This window comes from Armigeres subalbatus, chromosome 2 (assembly GCF_024139115.2).
Source record: "Armigeres subalbatus isolate Guangzhou_Male chromosome 2, GZ_Asu_2, whole genome shotgun sequence".
Taxonomy (NCBI): domain Eukaryota; kingdom Metazoa; phylum Arthropoda; class Insecta; order Diptera; family Culicidae; genus Armigeres; species Armigeres subalbatus.
Window position 1 is genome coordinate 258,522,469 of NC_085140.1, and position 23,089 is coordinate 258,545,557.

Genomic DNA, 23,089 nt, shown 5'->3' on the forward strand with positions numbered 1-23,089 from the left:
AACAATAAAATCAGATTAAATACAATAAATATAAATGTGCGAAAGAAAGAAAAGCTTATGATTAAATGGAGGTTTTTTCTCGATTTTGACATCTTAGGGTTCGTTCAACAATGATGTAACAGGTTTTAGGGGGTCTAAGATTTTGTGACACTACATATACTAGGTATACAAAAAAGCGTGACAGAGGGGGGAGGGGAGTCTAGAAATCTCAAAAAGTAGTGGACGTCATATTTGAATCGCCCCTTATCCCATCTCACCTTTTAGCCCTTCGATCTTTTAACCTTCGACCTTACGTCCTACAACCGTTAAATTTATCTCTTGTTCTTTCGGCGTTTCGTCCTTTCGACTTTTTGTCTTTCGACCTTTTGACCCAGATTTTTTTTGTTTCAAGCTTTTGTCACTTCGACCTTTCGACCCTTCGACCTTTTGACCTTCAACGTTTTGTCTTTCGACATTTTGACTTAGATTTTTTAACAATGTTCTGAAAAACTCAGATGTGAATCTTCCACATTATGTGGAAGATTTTAATTTGAAAAATGTATTGGTGGGTTCGAGTCCTATCGAAGGGAAAGTGGTAACCAGTTATTTACGTTTACGTTATTTACGCGAGACGAAGATGAACACATTGCTTTTGAGAAACCGATAATTTCCTTTGAAAACTGAACTCCAAAATAAACTTATCTGTTCACCGTGGTTTACAATCGCAGAACAACGAAATGCAATTCAATGGGTTGTATCATTTAAATGTTAAACTAAATTGGTACCTAGTGTTTATGGTATTGATCTCACAGGAAACATTTTATATTGCAGCAATAATCTAAATATCTTATACCGTCCATTAAATCCAACTATCAGCTTCATATATTGTAATACCAGAAAGCTGACCTTCAACATATCGATGTTGAACTTGCTATCAACCGCTTAGAACATGTTTTCCCAAACTGTGGGCCGCAGCTTCCAGGGAGGTCGTGGGCTGATCAATGATGGGTTGCGAAAGATGAATCTTGATTCATACTTTTGTCCCTATTTTGTCCAACAAATCTATCACAGCCATTAGATTTGGATCTATGTAGTGAAAGGAGAACAATAAATTTTGAATTTTTTTTCAAATACAATGAAATCCAAACAATTCAAATCCAATCAAAATTCAATCCAATTCCAATAAAAATCCATTCCACATTCAATCCAAATTCGTTCCAAATCCTATCTAAATCCGTTCCAAATCCAATCAAATGCAATTCTAATCTAAATCTAAATCAAATCCAATCCAAATCCAGTCTAAATCCAATCCAAATCCAACCAAAATCTAATCCAAATCCGTTTCAAATCCATTCCAAATCCAGTTCAAATTCATTTCAAATCCAGTTCAAATTCATTTCAATCAAATCCAAATCCTATCTAAATCTGTTCGAATTCCAAATCATTTCCAATCCATTCAAAGTAATATAATGATGGGATATGAAGCAATTCATAATGGTTTGCTCAATCCAACGCTAACTCATTTTTATCCAAATTCTAGAAGCCAATTTGGGAGGGTCGCACGCAATATGCAATTCTGCTAGGTGGGTCGCATGTACAAGTAGTTTGGGAACATCTGGCCTAGGATATGATATTTATCTAAAATTTAGCAGAGATATCATACTTAAATGAGATAGCATAAGTTTATACCTAAATTTTAGACTTATGTTCACCAGTACTCTTGGCCAATATCTCCAAACTTATGACTTTGTGAATGCTGGCAACGTTTTTGAGTAACGCTGGGTAGACACCTTTACGTGGTGTGATACGGGGTAAGATCTACCACGGTTACATTGCCAGCTGCAGGCAAATCCTGACCCAACGAATACCTTCCTCATTATCCAACTCCGTGGTACTTATGACGGTGTCGCTAAGTCGGTGGCCTCTCGTTAAGTAAGTACCACATCAACACTTCCTTTCTCTCCTTAGTTACGGTGAAGATGGGTGTGGCCAGGAGTAGTAATCCTCATGCTTTTGTTATTTTTGTTTAAGACTGGAATCAAGGACTACTCCCCTTCTCGATTTCTGATAGTATTCTAGATAAGGATCTCAAAAGTAAAACATGAGTATCACTAGTGTCCAATCTACGAATTACACCGTAACAATGCTAATGCTAATGCTGGCAACGTTTTTGAGTTTTATGAATGTTGGATATCTCATCCAACGGGTAATTCCGCTACAACTACTAAGTCAGTAAATTCCAGAATAAACTTCAAGACAATATATTAAGCCTTCCAAACAACTTTGTAGCATACGATAGATCTTATCGATAGATATCTCTCAGATTTCGTTAGAACTAGCCTAACTGGTAGTCTCATGTACACTAAAGTCGCCAAGTTATACATTTCAAACTAAATTAATTTTTTACCAAAATCAATGCTTTCATGACCACCCTGAGGATTTTCTAGATGGCCAACCCTTTTCTCGGTAGTCTCCCAGACACGCCTTGTGGTATTGCAAACCACAAACCATTTTCAAGCGGTCTCCCTAGCTTTGTGATTTTCCAAACCACAATCCATTTTCCAGCGGTCTTCCAGACGCGCTTTATGATTTTCCAAACCACAATCCATTTTCCAGTGGTCTTCCAGACGCGCTTTGTGATTTTCCAAACCACAATCCATTTTTCAGCGGTCTTCCAGCCGCGCTTTGTTATTTTCCAAACCACAATCCATTTTCAAGCAGTCTCCCTAGCTTTGTGATTTTCCAAACCACAATCCATTTTCCAGTGGTCTTCTAGACGCGCTTTGTGATTTTCCAAACCACAATCCATTTTTCAGCGGTCTTCCAGACGCGCTTTGTGATTTTCCAAACCACAATCCATTTTCCAGCGGTTTTCCAGACGCGCTTTGTGATTTTCTAAACCACAATCCATTTCCCAGCGGTCTTTCAGACACTCTTTATGATTTTCCAAACCACAATCCATTTTCCTGCGGTCTTCCAGACGCGCTTTGTGATTTTCCAAACCACAATCCATTTTCCAGCAATCTTCCAGACACGCTTTGTTATTTTCCAAATCACAATCCATTTTGCAGCGGTCTTGAACCACCTTCTTTATGATTATTCAAGCCACAATCCATTTGGCAGCATTCTACCAGACGCGCTTTGTAGCAATACAAACCCATTGCCTTGTGTTTTTTTAATCATCAAATATTTTAACACATTGGCACATTAACAATGAATTATTGGCAGTGGCTGATTTTCTACTCGCCGCTATCACATCCCGGCGCTATAGTATATGCGCAAAATAGCCAGCATGAGTTAACCGCCAGAAATTTGTATGGCGAAAGACATCTAACGCGGGTTTTCTCAAGATTAGGAACTTTTCATGAAAAACTATTTGGTACCGGTTATGAAGGATGGTGTCCGCTACTACGCCTACCAAATATTTTTTCGATTTAGGTGCTTAATTTCGAGTAATCGAACCGTAGATGCCTTTCGCCATACTGATTTCAGGAAGTTAACTCCTTCTGTGCCGCTGTAAGCACGCTCAAAGCAGGCGATTCATTGAATTCAACTCACCTTTTGAAATGAACGTCAGGATCCAACAAATAACCTGGCAGGATCGCCAAAATGTGGAGCCCCAAATGGCCGGAGCGAATCGTTATGACAGCAGCTCTCCGTGGGTGCATGTGCACGCCACGGAGGTCTGACCAGAAGAGGCCGAGTCATGGCTTGCTGCGCACTGATCGACACGCTGAGGGGTTAATGTATAATCACACGCTGATGGTAACTGACTCAAACCCTATACAATATAGATTAAGAATCAGAAGGAATAGATGTTGGCTGTTGCGCCCTTTTCAAATGCTGGTCTAGAAATGATCCATAAGTCTTTGGAAAATGATCCATAAAAACTACGCAACAAATAATTCAAGCTGAATAAGCTAGTTTCTTTTAGCTGAAAAAGACTATTTTCGACTAAATAAGCGCTTTGCCAGCTTCCAACCCAACAAATATTTTGATCCATAAAAAAATAAAATTTGTGCAATTTTTAACATGATGATTGATGATGTTTCATAATGTTGGTCATATGATCCATCCATAATTTTGTTCATATAATCCATAATTTAGGTGATATGATTCATACATTTGGGCATATGAACCATAGATTTTAATTTGGTGGATCAAATGATATAGCTTTATTGGCCTTCTATCTAAGCATTAAGGATCATATTACTATTATGAACCATACGAACCAAATTATACATCAAATGACCAACATTATGGATTATATGACCAAAATTATGGATCATAATACTGAAATTGTGGATCATAATCACGTTGGATCGAAATATAGCTTTTTATGGATCATTTGTCATACGTTCATGGAAACATAGCAGAAATGTTATTGTTTTTCTTGATTATGTCTAATTGAACATATTTTCCTATCAATTGCTAAATTTTAACGTAATTATGGATCATATTATAATTCTTTATGGATACTCCTGGACTATTTTATGGATTTATGGTAGCGTTTTATGGAACAATCAGATGTTATTTACGGATCGTTTTTGCACATTTAACGGTACAAAGTAAGGGCGGCAAATTATAACCGATTACACATAATTAAGACGTGCCGGTACGGTTCACTACCGGCAGACGGCAAATATGATAGGCCACATTCCCTTCTTCATGTTGATTTCTTGTTGCCCGCTACGGAAATTTTTCCATGCCGCAAATAAGGATACGATTGATTGAAGTCAATTTTCGGTCATTCTCTGAAGTGAAACTTAATTGCCTTGTTTGTTAATGTTGCCAAAGAATTGTACTCGGAGGATAGGGCAGACGAAACAAACTTTTAACAATTTTGAGTCAGCCTTTTAATGAAATGGAAATGATGATGGCAGTGGGAGTAAATTTCCATAAAGTAAACTTTTGATTATTGATGATATCCTACTGCACAAATTTGCAAAAAGTGTAGACAAAGCTTGAACTTACCTACTTTAATTGAATAACGGCGTTATAATATCTGAAACGAACAAAAAAATACCTTAGTGCGAGCTCACGGAATTCAATATACACATACACATACAATACACATGCATCATTTTGAAATTTTGAAGGTTGGTATTCAATTATTATTTTTTCTTTTTTTTTCAACAAGTTGCGGTGCTATAAAAGCAACGAAAACTTTTCTTCTGTAAAAGTAGAATATGTAGGGGAAGGGGGGGCAATATGCCCTAGCTAAGCAAAAACTACTTTATTGTCTTATTTGTAACGCTATTCATGGGTATTTTTACATTATGCATCAGTTAACTAAGATTGCTAGTTGATGCCATTCAAAAATTGTCAAAAATCTCAATCATATTGATAACATTCACATTTCAAAAAAGTGGTGATATTCTGTTGCCGGAAAACTCATGAGGCAAAACGCCTTTTAGCTGGCAGCTCCTAGGGAACAAAGCACCATGCGTCGGCGAATCAGCATTCTGGTATGGATAGTCCGTGGAGACGCAAGTACATTGTAGGTTAGTGCCACTAGGGCGTTTTGCCTCGCCAAAATGTTAGATGTTTCCTCAAAATGTGGAAATTTTCGGTTTTTCCGACCTTCCCATACGCTATTTTGAAACTTTTTTCGCCTAACCTACATAATTTAAGATCTAGTTTTGTTACGGACATCTTAATGACGGTAAATATGAGGAAAACCACAAAAGGCGTTTTGCCTCAGAGGGGCGTTTTGGGGCTTCTTCCCCTAAAAGTGTAATAATTGGAATTAATTTTTAGAAATAAGATTTTTCCATAACTTATTGATTATATTACAAACGAATTATGTTTATGTTTTCTTAAAATAGCATACAGATGACGGACTACAGTTAAAAGGTTCCCAAACTATTTTAAGAAAAGCATAAAAATTGTTTGGAAAGCGATGTTTTATATTCTTGTGTAACTTGATGTTCCTTATAGCGAGATATTCTACTTGCTGTTGTTTACGCCTGGATTCTTATATTAACGAATTTTATCTCGCCAAAAATTGATCAACTTTCTGATACAATATTTTGCGCACAAAATATATCTAGAAAACAAATAGGTTTTTCAGAATGATTTTTTTTTACATCTTTGTGTTATTGCGTTATTGTTATTGTGTTATTGTTATTCAAAATTTTCCATTTTGCGGATTCCACAAAGTTCTTCCTCAGCTGTCAAAGCTCTACCGCAAGCCTGCAACTCTTCAAAACACTCTGGTGTTTGTCGTTGTCATCGTAGAATGCCATGCCTTGACGCTGCGGTAGTTTGAAAATTCAACCGGAAAGAGGAATGTTTTCTCTGGAACAGCAGCATATTGCGAAATTCGCATACAAAATGTACGAAAAGCCAATTAATCGAAAAGTTCGAATCGAATTTTGATTTTCAAAGCATTCCAGTTTCATCATAAATTTTGTCCCCGTAAATAGAAGAAAACGAATATAAATCAGCAAAAAATGGGTTGTCTATCCTTGAGTGATGCGCGGTCGTATATAAAAAAGATTTAGCTTGTTATCCAACTTTGCTCTCTTGTAATCCATAGAGAAGTGCTCAATGTAACAAAAAGTTATTTATTAAACTTCAATTTCATTTATAATGCAATCAATCAAAACCATTGAGTCGTTAACATAATCAATATCAACATCGACCATCATAACCATCGCCACCATGTTTTCCATCTTCCTGTCCAGATATTTTAATTAAAGAAAATTTCACCTAACTGCTATACTGTAAACTAATTTTCCAGCTCCAACCTAATATAGCATGACATGACATGGAAATTGAGTACATTTCGGCAGACTTCTCAACCGCTTTTAGTTAACTATTGGGGGAACAGCGCACCTGAGCAGGAACGATGTTGTAGGTGTGTGTAATGAGTTTTCCAGTTTTCCACGCGTGATACACCTTTCCGCACCCGACAGCTCATAACATCGCTATGACAGCAACTACGTATGACAATATCGCATCATTCTTCAGCAACCGCAAAGTGTATCATCGTCGATGAATTACAAACGGGACCATCTGTTCGCCAGTCAAAGTGCACCTTGCGCTTTTGGAAATAGATGGAAGAGTAAGCTCACGTTTCTACAAATTGAGTAAAACATTCCATAAAGCATATTGCAGTTTGTGAAAAGTATAATAAAAATGCAAAATTGTCTACAAAAATCATATTTTTTTCATTTGTTTAAATAAAATTTTGGAATGGGGCAACACAAAAAAAAGTATTTTTGCTATTACTTATTTCGTTTCATTTCTCCTTGCCATTTGACAACAAATATAGCTAGGAAATGTTATTTCCGTCTAGCCACTGCATTCTATTAGATGCTGGTCTAAGGCCAAAACAAATTACAAAATGTGGCCATGAAATCTGCCAACAGCTACCGACTGCAGGGACCTTGCATGTGGAGAAGCAATTCATCCGTGTTGCTGCGAATAGTGACCAACATGACAACAAACCATGAGTTTGGTCCCCACTGTAGGGGAAAGTGGACATCAGTTAAGCAGTCTGATAACATTAGAGTGACTGAATCAATCTTCAACAATAATTTCAAATTTCGCGAACATACATAAATTTTACAGGAAAAGGACAGTGGATGAAGTGGAAAGGAGAAAATCAATACTCCATGTTTAAATTAGTGTAAAATAAGTTAATATAAGTAATCCAAATGTGGGGCCCTCCTTAGCCGTGCGGTAAGACACGCGGCTACAAAGCAAGACCATGCTGAGGGTGGCTGGGTTCGATTCCTGGTGCCGGTCTAGACAATTTTCGGATTGGAAATTGTTTCGACTTCCTTGGGCATAAAAGTATCATCGTGTTAGCCTCATGATATACGAATGCAAAAATGGTAATTTGGCTTAGAAACCTCGCAGTTAATAACTATGGAAGTGCTTAATGAACACTAAGCTGCGAGGCGGCTCTGTCCCAGTGTGGGGATGTAATGGCTATTATGTTACTGTTGTAAGTAATCCAAATGAATCATTGGCCTTTCAATAACAGTTTATTTTTTACAAACTATACATTATTTATATATTTGGGCTTTTTCCGTCTGATATATTCAAACGGGGTTATATTCCCATTGCCCGACGTTTCGGCCCGTTTATTGGGTCTTTTTCGAGGGAAAACTAAAACAGAGTGAACAAAGAGTTGCACGTAACATAACAAAACTTATCGGTTCAACATACGCTGTCGGCCGTTCTTCGTACACTTAACAACTATAAACATATATGCTAGGATTGGAACTTCTGGTATTTGAACCTTCACAACAAACATACCAAATTATACATCAGAAACATAAACATTTGTAAAGTATAAGACTTACACATAATTTGTTTGTCATTAACATAATTTTTACATTAGATGGTATTCAAATTATCCGTTTGTCGAGTCATTAAGTGCACAGTGTATTGATGTCCCTGCGGGACACCTGAAGTGATCGGGGTGCCAAGTCTTTCTCTGCCTCTAAGATCAGTATTTGATTCTGGAAGCAGCTTCCATAGTAGACTATCATCTCCGAAAGCCGATTTGGTCGCAGGACAATCCTCCCGCTTCTTCCACGTACTGCTATAGCTTGTTCAGAATTATTTTCTCCAGTAGCTCCCCAACAGTATCTATTAGACAGATTGGACTTAGGGGTCTTCTGCTGGTTCCATATATCCGGAAACGTCCGCTCGTCCATCCAGATTTTTCATTGATACTTTATGGATTTTTGCGTGGAGTCAACTCAATATTTCAATAAACCCAGAATTAACCAAAAATCAATCGCGTAAAAAGCGACTCCAGTTTGAACAATGATTTTTCGTTGCAATGAAGAAGTGGCAGAATGAAGGCGGAAGTTGCGATGCGATCCCAATCCGTTGAAATGACTCACAGCCGTAAACGGCAATGATGAAACGTAGACACCGATTGGAGGTCTACGGGAAGTCAATTCAGCAGCACACGCGAGTCAATACCGCAGCACACGCGATCAGCACGGTGGAGGATTGGATAAGCGCTAGGGGCATGCAGCTCGCTCAACATAAGACCGAGGTGATTATCGTCAACAAACGGTTCAACATGTAGTGATTCACGTGGGTGAAGTCGCGATCGCATCAAAGCGGAGTTTGAAACTCCTTGGGGTCGTAACAGACGACAAGCTGACCTTCGCCAGCCATGTCGACTATGCGCGCAAGAAGGCTTCGACTGCTGTTGTGGCATAATCGAGGATGATGTCTAAAAGTTCCAAGGTGTGTGCCAGTAGACGTAGGTTACTGGCAGGCATTGCCGTATCTATTCTTAGGTATCCATTCTGGGCGAGAGCTCTGGAGGTAACCAGTTACCTGCGGAAGCTGGAGAGCACGTACCGCATAATGTGTCTCAGACAGATATCTGCCTACCGCACGATAGCACACGATACAGCTTGCGTGATTGCGAGCATGATGCCAGTCGGGCTGGTCATCCGGGAAGACAAGGAGTGTTTCGAACAACGTGGCACCAGAGAAGCCCGCGAACGCATCAGGGTGACTTCGGTTGCCAGATGGCAGCGCGAGTGGGATAACTCTTCTAAAGGTAGGTGGACCCACCGGCTGATACCTAACATATCGAGCTTGGTGGAGAGACATGGGGAAGTTCACTTCCATCTGACACAATTCCTGTCAGGCAATGGCTGCTTCCGGCAGTACCTCCACAGGTTTGGGCACGCGGAGAGCCGCGTCTGCCCTTACTGCCCAAGTGTTGACGAAACTGCAGAGCACATACTGTTCGTATCTCGTATGTCCTCGTTTCGACGTCGAAAGAAGAGCAATGCTAGACGTTTGCGATCGGGACACAACCCCGGATACCCTTATCCACTCTGATTGCCTGCAGCTTGCAGAGAATCTGGCGCGCCGAGCAGCAGTCGCCAAGCATGACTAACTTGTGATTGTTTAGTTAGAGCGAAAACAGGCTGAGCGCGGGGAAGTGAATGAGAGGTTTACACATGTCGAGGTAAGTCGCAGTCGCCACCACGAGGCATGGCAGGAGAGTGAGCGCATAGCGCATAGTATGGACTGCATATGCCGAGGTAGGAGGGTCGTAGCGTAGAACTGTTGGTACCTATCGCTATCGACATCTCAAGGCATGACAGAGGTGAGTAGAGTGAGCACCCAAGTCAGGCTCACATGGCATGTTAAGGGCAGTGGTGGAAATACTCGCTTCACGAGTAAGAAAAGAGTGTAATTGGGCCTACAAAAAATGCCACACTCGCGCGAACCTACTGCCTGCATTTTTCTGGTGCTTGCTTTGTTCGCGAGTACGGGCAGAGCAAAGTAAAAAAGCAGGGCAATATTTTGTTCGGGAGTAAAAATCACGGTCGCGAGTATTTGTGGTTATTTTGAATACAATGGATAAATCTCACTTGTGATAAACACAATAACTATAAACAAAGGTGTTCTTGCTCGAACACCTCGAACATCCGTGATTAACATGTTCCGGAGTTGTTTTATGACATTTTGCAAATTAACCCGAATGACTCGCGAAGCTTCATGAACATTTTTCAGGGTTCGTTTTTCTGTTTTCTCTGCGAGTAGTAGGTAGGCAAGGAAACGGCAAAGCAAGTGTTAGCGAGTATTTCGCATTGCCTACTTCTCGTTTTGTACGCAAGGTTCACAGATTTCCACCACTGGTTAAGGGCGAGCACCCAAGTCAGACTCGCATGGCATGTCAGAAGTGAGAACCTAAGTAAGTCCCACATGGTGTGTCAGAGCATGTGTCAGGAGGAGTGGCAGGGTGTGCTAGAATGAGCACACAAATAAGTCTCAGTTTGGTGTGCTAGAGCGTGAATCAGGCGGTAGGGTGAGCAATGAGCATCCAAATTAGTCTCACATGGTGCCTTCTGCCTTCCGCGCCAACCCCACTCCGTGAGTGATAATTTCAGGTGTCTGTATGCAGATTTGCCTTTAAAAAAACCTTAGAAACCGACAATAACGTTACCAAATATTTCTTGCACCACTATGGGTACACTGTTTCTTTAGTGGCGATAAAAAATAATATTGGTTCCCATAGTGGTGCTATCTATTGGCTATCCAGACTCGCCATCATTGGTACAGTTGCACCAGTAGGTACAAGGTTGTCAATTTGTTTAAGGAAAATTCAAGACAAAATTTTCAAAACGACTTATCTGCTTTTGTAAACAAAGATCCAAACGACGATTTAACGAATCTGATAGCTCTCCCACGCAAACCAGCACCACCAACAGTTAGCGAAAACCTTCACCTATCTTTTGGTGGTGTTGGGTTGCGTGGGAGAGCTATCAGATTCGTTAAATCGTCGTTTGAATCTTTGTTTACAAAAGCAGATAAGTCGTTTTGAAAATTTTGTCTTGAATTATTGTTTTCAATAGTTTTTCAAATGAAATCTTAAGATAAGTTGCATTTAACATGATATTTAAAGCACGACTCATCAACTGAAACCATCTGTGTATAAATATGATAAATCGCATTAAAACCCCACTACCTCCACTATTGGTGCTATCTCCACTAAAGGTACGGTTACCCTACTTCATGAAAACAAGGTAAATCAATAGAAGTTTATTTAGAATTGTGAATAATAATTAGTTGTTTTACGAATTATACAAAAGCAAGGCGACTTCAGTCGAGTAAATCACACAATTTTTACGAAGATTTTGATCGTATATACGTACTGATTTTTCGAGCCGATAGTCCTTTGACATGCTTCACCGTGTCAGACTCGAAAATTCTCAACGTTGCGATTCGTTTCTTCAAACTGGAACTATGTATTTGAAAACAATATAACGGGTGGCCACTAAAAAACGGGAATTTTAATACTTCATTACTTTTCTATGAGAACATTAATGCTTTCAGAGAAATATTTCCTTATATGAATGAATCCTTAGAATATTCAGAAAATGTCGCCCACACACTTTAGTACTGCGGCGCGTATTTACATATTCTTTCAAGCGATCAAAAAAATTGTGGGAGAAGTACACGGTGGACTATTTTAAGCGTGAAAATGTTTCGAAAACTGTTAAAGGATTTTTCGTCCACTGAGCTCCGTTGTATACAAAGGTGATTGGAAGACCCAAGACATGAAGCAACTTATCAATATGATCAGAAGCATCACCCGGAAATGGCTCTTAATAACAGCTCTACTCAAATGGGCTTTTCCCTGCTCCAGAAAACAAAATAAATCAACTCTGTTTCCCACCGGGCTAATGAGTTTATTTAAATAAGGCATCATCTCCTATGCTTGCTTTGAACACGGGGCAATTCGTTGATTTAAAGAAGTTGTTATCAACTTGACTCGCCTTATACCGGGCAAATGCATTCATATAAAAAAAGGCATCATCTAATCTCCTCCCTATTTACCGGGCTGATACATTCATTTAAAGAGTCATCTGCTCATCTATTCTAGAGGATATTATCAACTATGTTCGCCTTAAACCAGATAAACACGTTCATTTAAAGAAGGCAGTATCTCCTATGTTCCCCTTATACCAGGCAAAAGTGTTCCTTTAAAGAAGGTGCTATCATCTCGGTTTACCTTATACCGAGCAAATGCATTCATTTAAAGAAAGCATCATCTACTCTGACCGCCTTATACCGGTCAAATGCGTTCGTTAAAAGAAGACATTATCAACTATGTTCGCCTTGTGGCAAATGCGTCAATTTGAAAAAAGGCATTATCCTGTTCGCCTTATCTAGGGCAAATACGTTCATCCAAAAAAGGCATCATCAACTCTGATCGCCTGAACCGGACAAACCCGTTAATAGGACAGAGACAAAGGTGCGAATTGAAGAGATGGCGCCACAACATTTGGAGTGAAATGAATTTTCTTGTATGGACAAATCACCCGTTCTTACTAACTACGCATCACAGCGATATGGGACTTAGGTAGAAAAGCTTTTCAGACTTTTTATACACTTGTTACTTTTTGCAGCTTCAAACAATAAATGACATCTGATTACAGCTCCATACAAAGCTTTAGCGGTTTATTAAACATTTCAGTTATATTAGACAAAAAAATAAAAATGATGGTTAAACAGAATCTTTATTGCCTTTCTCTATGTTACTTTAAGTAGTATATTCTTTTATTCTTTTCAAAGATTGTCATTTTACGATTCATCGGTATCTGTGGGTGATGGAAAACTACAGAATCGAAATGTAAATGTATGGATGTCGGGGTAGTGCCTCATTCGGGGTAATGACTTTTGGTACTGTCCTATTCGGGGTAGTGGCCTTGAGGGTAATGGCATTCGGGGTACTGGGATTCGTGTACTGGGGTGGAGCCGAATGAAACGCTGGTGTTGAAGATCATTATAGGTCTGCCATTCTGTCTCAGGCAGCGTAAAAAACGAAAGTTCGCTCGCTGTTACCCACGTGCAGGGAAATCCCTGTCGTGAGCTGTCAGCATACGCGAAATATAAAGTAGTGTGGCATTCGTCGAAATCCTCAAAAGTGTCCAGCAGAAACTGTCGTGGATATCACTCAATACTACCGCTTCCGGTGGATCAACAGCACTTTGCGCTGATCGACAGAACGGATCAAATTTTCCGGCGCTTCAACCAAATTATATGGTCACCCTCTTCTATCGACTTATTCCATGCAACAACGCTTCGCTGCTACCACCGCAGCCCCAATGCAGAATTTCACTCGCTCAGGCTTGGAAAACTTCGGAGGCTGTACGTCCTCTGTTCAACTCACTGATTTTCTCCACTGCTCGTTTCAACTATTGGGAAACTGTTACAAAAGAGGAGAGTTAGTTGCTGATCGTGGTCTTTCCTATCGAATATGGGCCATGAGGATAGGCGAATGTCATGAACTGGAACGTTTGATGAACATCGAGGATGTCTCCTGTTCGAAACCATTGAAAAATCAGAATGGTTTGGCAGTAGAAATAATCGCATCAAGCTCACTGTCCCTGTTCACAGAAAAAAAGAAACAAATATTCGAAAATTTGCTGCACGTATAAACCGCCCGATGTTCGTTCAAATTCGGGCCAATCTTAAAAAACAGCACTTTTTCGATTTTTGTTTTAAATTTCAAAAATACTTAGAGGCATCAAAAAATATGGGAAAGTTTACTTTGAATAAGCCGAAGCTTGAGCGAATAAAAATTTTTGACGGGAAAGATCAATTAATTTAAAAAAAAACAGCCACATTTTTTGACAACACCTAACTTCAGTTCATTCAAAGTTAATTGCCTATGTCCCGGGTATTGAACCACCCGGAGTGGAAATTAATTACTTTGTCTGAAACTCGATTTATGCATGTGCATAACATGGGATAGATTTAGTTCGGAAAAGGTATTGGAGGGTATCCGCTCCCTTCTGTGGGGTTCGATCCTACTGAACAAGTACGCTAGACAGGTGCTTCCCCTACTACGTGCCTGGTGCTGGGAATTTGGTTTCATTAGTATCCGCTAAGCTGCGGAGGACGACGGAGGTCGTCGTAGCTTAGTAGGGAAAGCACCTGTCTAGCGTACTGGTTTCGTGGGATCAACCCCACCAAAGGGAGCGATTACCCTCCAATACCTTTTCCGAACTAAATCTATCACATGTTGTGCATATGCATAAATCGAGTTCCAGACATAGTAATACACCTAACCTCCTGAGACTGAAATCGAACCTGGCCGGATACCAAATTCAGTTTTCCCCAATGAGTACTCCTGATGACTCAAAAATATCGCCGATTCTTATTTGTACATATAACAAAATTTACATTTTCGTTTAGAACCTGTAGAACCAGTAGAACTGTTGTGTAAACATATCAAACATCACAACGGGTGCACCATTCCATGCTAGTCTTCCCTATAAACCACAATTTGTTTGACGGGAGTCACCTCTACGCTTCCTTCACCGAAAGCCGAAGCGCTGAAAAGTGCTTGCAACACGAAAGGAAACCGCAGTTTGCTAGTTAATGGTGTTGTTGTGGAGGATTCGGTAAAATAACGTGAGCTACCGACACGCCGCTTATTAGTGGAATCAGCTGGCTGTGAAAAGGTTTATTAAAAATAGTCTACAACTTGCTCTACGGTATGGTGTGCCTATATCATATATGCAAATGCATGCATATTAGAATTCAAACTTAACGGATTTGGCAACGCAATAAAATCGATGTTTATCTGGAACGGCTGGCATGAGCAGCCGTATGGTTGAATTACGTACTGCCTGAACAGCTGGGAATATAAAGCCATAAAGCTGCATTAAAAATGTTCAAACTATTTGAGCAATATACAGTGCAGTGCCTTCACCTGTTACCCATGCATTAGAGATGGCTCATATCAGTCTACTAAATACAATTTTAAAAAATAACTTCAATAGCAAGCGATTATTTCAGTGCATTCCAGAACAGTTGACGGCCATGTATAGTAATGCGTCATTTTATCTTATGTTATCTAAATACGCACGTCATTCTAAAATATGGTAGCTGGAGGCAAACATTGACAATGTTTTCATTAGCACCTCCAAAGCCACGCGTCGATCTGAATTAAGCTCCATATGGAAATGTATTAACCGGTTATCGATTATTTTTGTCTATACTTCACACCTAATGGAGATAATGATGTAAAAACTAACTCAACAGTCAAATGTTTAGCAGCTTTTAGATCGAACCACGCTAACTTGTATCACAAAGTGCTAAATAATCGTTTATCGTTCGTGTTATCATAAGAAGAACCTCAGCTTTAATTTTCCGAAAACAGTCCATCGTGTATATTTCCATTTATGTAGTTTGGACATTTTAGACTGCTGAAATTTATCAAAATATTCTAAAAAATGCTGTATGATCTCAGGCTGTATGTAAAAAAGATGACAGTTATTCAATACCTTGACTTTGATATTTCAAGCTTAAATTTTATCTGTGTTCGACGTTCGTTCATCGTTCGTCTACTATGTATTTATCATAAAGTCTGTCTATCAGCCGGCGAATCGTATTTATTGTGATGTAGACTGTATGTTAGCTTCAAACAGATGCACCTTGTGTCTGCTGTTAGGTAAAAGGAATGATATCGTTACTTGGAATCGGAATCCTTCCAATACAAAAAAGTGTCGGTATGGGTTGAAGAAATGAATGGCAGTGACGTTTTGTGCATGATATGTTTAACTTGCTTGTGATCGACTTAGACGGGTTAAAATAAAATATGAAAGAATCCATCATTCCAAAACTATCTGTGAAATTGCCAGCAAATACCACTGTTTTGCTATTTTGTATCAGTACAATGCTAATCGGCCTCCCTTAGACGTGAGGTAAGATGCGCGGCTATAAAGCAAGACCACGCTGAAGGTGGCTCCGGTTCGATTCCCGGTCCATGATATTTTCGGATTGGAAATTGTCTCGACTTCCCTGGGCATAAAAGTATCATCGTGTTAGCCTCATGATATACGATATACCCTATTTATTCATGGACGAAATTTAGGTATGATGAAATTTAAGTTATGTCTGAGCTCTGGTCAAATTATCAGCAAAATTGGATCACACGCAACCGAGATCAACTACTTTTACAATATTCAGTTGGCAACAATCAGTTTTGGGAACAAACCCATTAGCTTTTGTACCACAAAAAAAAACATATTTTAATCTTAAATTTTCAAAAATGCTTATACACTGAAGTTAGTTCTTATCTCAATTAAGTTCACTAGTGTTTTTTTTATTAAGATCTAGGATCAGTTCCGTTTTTTAGACCTTATTGTGCTGTTTTTTTTATTCGTATATTTATTTGGTAGGCACTCTGTGTTCTTAACCGCTACTGTGTCGTGATCTACTACCCGAGCAGCACAAGTCAGGTTGCAGCAACTTGATTGTGAAATCTGGTCACATATGAGTTGCAGCACCTATGTGAAGAATGTGTGCTACTAGGGTATGGTACTCTGTTGTACAGAGTCCACACAGAATCTATTTTTAGATGTCCATAATTCGTTATTGTTGTCGTTGCCAGTCCATATCATCGTGAGTCCATTGTGTTCATTTGTCCATGTGGTGAATCCAGTGATCGTTGCTTTGTTCGGTTGCCATTAATCGAAAAACGTTGGAGGAATGCCTCCGAGAAGAACAGTTCTGTCAGTCGTCATCAGGAAGCCGTGTCGGTGAGGCGCGTTCCCCAAAACGCAACCGTACGGACTGCGCTTCTGGCGACTGACAAGGGTTTGGTGGAGGGGCTGGGAATTGAACCCATGACCATTCGCTTATGAGGCGAACGTGTAGCCAACTACGCTACGGGACCTTCCATATTGTGCTGTTATTATTATTTATTTATTATTATTCTACACCAACAAACTTGTTACTGCCACAATGATGTTATGAGTGGGGAAAAATACAATAGGAAAAAAACAGATTGTCAAGTCAAGGTATCATAATTTAATGTAGCTAATTAGCTTCATCATTGGAAAAAAAAAAACAAAAAAGAGGACCTCTCGGGACAAATTGAAATCGAACACTGAGGGAACTCGATTAAATATCCACTGCAAACTACCTAAAGCTCCTTCCTGACCTTAATTCGTACAATGGTGTCTTGGCCTCAACATGACATTTTTAGGTTTTTTCAGGTTAATAAGCTCAAGAAGAAACTGTGAATCAACCCTGCCTTGTAGGACATCAGCAATGCTCTGATGACGTCCCTTCTAACTCGCAAAGTATCGAGGTTGATCAGGCTACAGCAGCTTTTGTAGCTTGGTAACCGGAAAGGGTCACTCCAGGGAAGCATCCAAAGAGCGAATCGAAGGAAACGACATTGGACGGATTCCAGTCGTTCCGTACCGTTGTTGTAGTGTAGGCTCCAAACGGCTGAGCAGTACTCAAGAGTGGGGAGCACTAAAAAGCAATATACCGACTTCAAGCAATATACAGTCGCCTCTCCACATCTCGATATTGAAGGGACCATCGAGATAGGGAGAGATCGAGGAATGGAAGGAAAATTGAAATGGATACTAGATCCAAAAAAGCTCGTTGCTATGAAAAACGACAACAAAACAAATGCCATTTCTTGTTGTTGATCTGTTTGTTATTGTCCAAAGATGGTCTAGTAGCCTAAAAATTTGAACATATCGACATAAGGAGAGTGAATCCAGAACAAAATATGATCAGAACACATCGAGATAGAGAGATATCGAGATAGGGAGGTTATCGAGATGTAGAATACCCAAATGTATGTAGATTGAAGGGACCAAGGAAACCATCGACATAGGGAAAGATATCGAGATGTAGAACATCGAGATGTAGAGAGTCGACTGCATATATCGGAGAATAGTGTCGCGATTCGCAACACAACTCCAGTGCTTTTGAAATCAACGATATTTTTGATATGCTGTTTGTAAGTCAGTTGTGAATCCAGGATTACCCCGAGATCCTTCACGCGATTCACACGCTCGATTGTCGTTCTTCGCAACTCATAGTCGAAAATAATCGGCCCTTTCTTTCGAGAAAAAGTAATAGCCGGGTTGATCACCATCCGATTCAATGAACACCAATTGGTGACGGCGTCGAGTTGGCGTTGCAGCTGTACGCAATCTGTGTATGAACGGATCTTCAGATATATTTTGAGGTCGTCTGCAATCTGCATAGGACAACCGTGGACCTTCGATAACAGAATTGACATCGTTGAAATAGAGCAGGAAAATCAACGGTCCCAAGTGACTACCTTGCGGAATGCCAGAAGTGGCGTTGAACCTGGGTGAATAGCAGTCTTCTAAAGCAACTGTTAGTTGCCGATCCTTAAGATAGGAACGGAACCAGTGTAGAAGATTGCCATGGATTCCAATCCTCTCAAGCTTAGCGATTGCAATCTCATGGTTCACCTTATCGAAAGCAGCAGAGAAATTGGTGTAAATAACATCCGTTTGATTGCGCTCTAATAAGCTATCGGTAACATATGAAGTTAGGCACAGCAGATTTGTCGTTGTGGATCGACCGACAATGAACCCATGTTGATCAGCGCTCGTTATTGACGTCACGCTTTCTGCCTTTTTTGTAGACTGGGAACATTTGCGCCTATTTCCAGCATGATGGGAACAAACCGGTTGATAGAGACAGCTGGAAAATGCTTCGAAGCGGAGAAAGTAGGAAATGAGGAAAGAATCCCATCGAGGCTGGATAAGGGTTTCAGTCTTTATGCGGCATTGGATATCGTCGTGTCAGAAATATCCACGTTGCTTAGCGTTTGATTTGTGACCGGAACATTCTATGCGGCCAATGATATGTGGCCGTTTGAAAAAACGCCTGCGAGCTTTGTAGAGAATTGACTGCAGATGCCTTGTCGTGTCGAAACCGATCATTCGTCCAATACCATAGATGATGGTAATCCTTTCTCCTAGCGTTGTTTTTTTACGTCCAAAAAGATTTTGGATGTGATCGGAGTCTAGATTGAATTCCATGTTCATATCGGTAATAAGAGCTCATACTTGAGCGTTTGTATTCATAGTTGAGCCTGGCATAGTGTTGTTTGAGCGGGACTGTACGATATTTGGCATTATCTTTTGAGGGCGGCCTTCTTCGTTTATTTCAGCGAACGTAATTTATTTGATCTTCTTCGGGACATGCCTATCTTAAACATAGGCCAAGAGGTGCGATAAAGTTTGTGCAGCGAGATTGACGTCGTCTGGATTCTGAATATGCTACCAATCTAAATTGGACAACACAGCTTCTATACTACGATGGTCTGCCTTCCGAAAATTGTAGGACACTGCCGTTGAAGCTATGGAGGCTTCAAGCGAGTCATAATCCTTGACCGCAGTAACTAGCGGGGGATGATGTGGAACGAAAGGAGGAGTTGTGTTATTGACAACAGGTGACAATAGGAAATTTTCTCATACAGTTTCATTTCAATGACTATTCCGAAGGCATTGAAATTTGGCCAATTTTATCAGTGGATTGAACGGAACCGGTAACTTGGTAAGCAAGTATATCATGAAAATCAGGTCAAGACTCAACGGTACTCAACGTCTATAAAATGAAGCGCAGGGACGGACATTCTAATTTCCATACAAAGTTCATTTGCTTTTTTTCCTTGATAATAAGGTTTTTTTTCTAAATCTGCTTTACCTTTACCATTTTTCAATCGTTTGATTCTTTTCGAAACATAATCATTCAAAGGCTTTCTTAATAATTCTGAATATTTCGAAATCATCCACTGTAAAAAAACGACGACAATAAAAAATAATATATACATCAGCTGAACAAAATCGAGTTTAGAGCAGTTTCAAACCGAGGGAAAAATTGTTCGGATTTCGGTTCTCACGTACTTTAAGGCTAGTTTACAGATCAGGAGGAGCTTGTCTGCAAATTTTGCTTTCATATGTGGCACGGCAAATGCTGGGTAAAGCGTACCATTGGTACTTCGCGTACCTGAAGGAATAAAATAGACCCCATCTCGCGGTCCTTAGCCTCTTACCCAGCAACTCCTATCCCTACCTCCCCGCGGTGCTGGCCGGGATACGAGCAACCTTAGGGAAGATCGGGTAACCAACCCCGGTGGGAACTATGGTCGTATGCTGACAGGGAAGGGGGGGTTTGTTCCTCTCCAGAGGTGCAAATCTTATTGAGCGTCTGTTCTCCATGTCAGGATCGGCTCACAACAGCGTCTGTTCTCCATGTTAGGGGAGGCTGATCATCGTCCGAGTGCCAGCGAGGGACTCTAAGTGAAACTGTGCACCATGGTCCACCGGAAATAAGGAGGAATGGTCCTCCGGAAATTTAGGGGGTTTGGTGTCAGGCCCTGCAAGCCAGCCTTTAAAAAATCATAAGCAACGAACAATCAACAAGAGAGTACGGACCGGAACCATCGGCGAAGACCACTGCGACGAAAAGGGACTAGCGATTGGAAACTCGGTTCGTGGAACTGCAAATCTCTCAACTTTATCGGGAGCACACGCATACTCGCCGATGTGCTCAAGGACCGTGGATTCGGCATCGTAGCGCTGCAGGAGGTTTGTTGGAAGGGATCAATGGTGCGAACGTTTAGAGGTAATCATACCATCTACCAGAGCTGCGGCAACACACACGAGCTGGGAACAGCTTTCATAGTGATGGGCGATATGCAAAGGCGCGTGATCGGGTGGTGGCCGATCAATGAAAGAATGTGCAGGCTGAGGATCAAAGGCCGGTTCTTCAACTTCAGCATAATCAACGTCCATAGCCCACACTCCGGAAGCACTGATGATGATAAGGACGCATTCTACGCGCAGCTCGAACGTGAGTACGACAGCTGCCCAAGCCACGACGTCAAAATCATCATAGGAGATTTGAACGCTCAGGTTGGCCAAGAAGAGGAGTTTAGACCGACTATTGGGAAGTTCAGCGCTCACCGGCTGACGAACGAAAACGGCCTACGACTAATTGATTTCGCCGCCTCCAAGAATATGGCCATTCGCAGCACCTACTTCCAACACAGCCTCCCGTATCGGTACACCTGGAGATCACCACTGCAGACAGAATCACAAATCGACCACGTTCTGATTGATGGACGGCACTTCTCCGACATTATCGACGTCAGGACATATCGTGGCGCTAACATCGACTCTGACCACTATCTGGTGATGGTTAAACTGCGTCCAAAACTATCCGTCATCAACAATGTTCGGTACCGACGACCGCCGCGGTACGACCTAGAGCGACTGAAGCAACATGATGTCGCCACTGCATACGCGCAGCATCTCGAGGCAGCGTTTCCGGAAGAGGGTGAACTCGATGGGGCCCCTCTTGAGGACTACTGGAATACAGTCAAAGCAGCCATTAACGACGCAGCGGAGAACAACGTCGGGTATATGGGTCGAAGTCGACGGAACGATTGGTTCGACGAAGAGTGCAGACAGATTCTGGAGGAGAAGGACGCAGCGCGGGTGGTCGCGCTGCAGCAAGGTACCCGGCAGAACGTGGAACGTTATAGACGGAAGCGGAGACAGCAGAACCGCCTTTTTCAGAAGAAGAAACGCCGCCTGGAAGAAGCGGAGTGCGAGGAGATGGAACAGCTGTACTGTTCTCAAGATACACGCAAGTTCTATCAGAAGCTCAACGCATCCCGCAAAGACTTCGTGCCTCGAGCCGAAATGTGCCGGGATAAGGATGGGAGCATCTTGACGGACGAACGTGTGGTGATCGAAAGGTGGAAGCAGCACTACGAAGAACATCTAAGTGGCGCTGAGAGTACAGGCAGTGAAAGTCAAGGCAGCGGAGGAGATGACTACGTCAGTTTAGCGGACGATGGAAGCCAACCAGTCCCCACCTTGAGGGAAGTTAAGGATGCCATTCAACAGTTAAAGACCAATAAAGCAGCTAGTAAGGTTCATCAATATGAGCCCGAAAAAGCTGGCCATTTGCCTGCACAAACTGATTGTCAGAATATGGGAAACAGCTAACGGAAGAGTGGAAGGAAATGACCCATACCCCATCTACAAGAAAGGCGACAAACTGGAGTGTGAGAACTTTCGAGCGATCGCCATCCTTAATGCCGCCTACAAAGTGATATCCCAGATCATCTTCCGTCGTCTGTCACCATTAGTGAACGAGTTCGTGGGAAGTTATCAAGCCGGCTTCGTTGACGGCCGCTCGACAACGGACCAGATCTTTACTGTACGGCAAATCCTTAAAAATGCCGTGAATACCAGGTCCCAACGCACCATCTGTTCGTTGATTTCAAGGCGGCATACGACAGTATAGCCCGCGTAGAGCTATGGAAAATTATGGACGAGAACAGCTTCCTGGGAAGCTTATCAGACTGATCAAAGGAACGGTGGATGGTGTGCAAAATTGTGTGAAGATTTCGGGCGAACACTCTAGTTCGTTCGAATCGCGCCGGGGACTAAGACAAGGTGATGGACTTTCGTGCCTGTTGTTCAACATTGCGCTAGAAGGTGTCATGCGGAGAGCCGGGTGTAACAGCCGGGGTACGATTTTCAACAGATCCAGTCAATTTATTTGCTTCGCGGATGACATGGACATTGTCGGTCGAACATTTGCAAAGGTGGCAGAACTGTACACCCGCCTGAAACGTGAAGCAACAAAAGTTGGACTGGAAGTGAATGCGTCAAAGACAAAGTACATGCTTGTGGGCGGAACCGAGCGCGACAGGGCCCGCCTGGGAAGCAGTGTTACGATAGACGGGGATACCTTCAAGGTGGTCGAGGAATTCGTCTACCTCGGATCCTTGCTA

At 41.3% G+C, this 23,089-nt stretch overlaps 1 protein-coding gene across 16 annotated transcripts in view; it reads right to left on the reverse strand.

Annotated features, from left to right (window-relative positions):
• Positions 1 to 23,089, reverse strand: part of LOC134212119 (sodium/hydrogen exchanger 3) — a 276,330-nt gene that overhangs the window by 205,404 nt on the left and 47,837 nt on the right. For 14 of the 16 annotated variants that reach the window (XM_062689683.1, XM_062689682.1, XM_062689681.1 and 11 more), the window contains exon 2: positions 4,954 to 4,984. The gene's annotated coding sequence lies outside the window, so the exon portion shown is untranslated. The remainder of the gene's footprint in view (positions 1 to 4,953; positions 4,985 to 23,089) is intronic. The other 2 variants (XM_062689674.1, XM_062689675.1) reach the window with 1 other exon arrangement.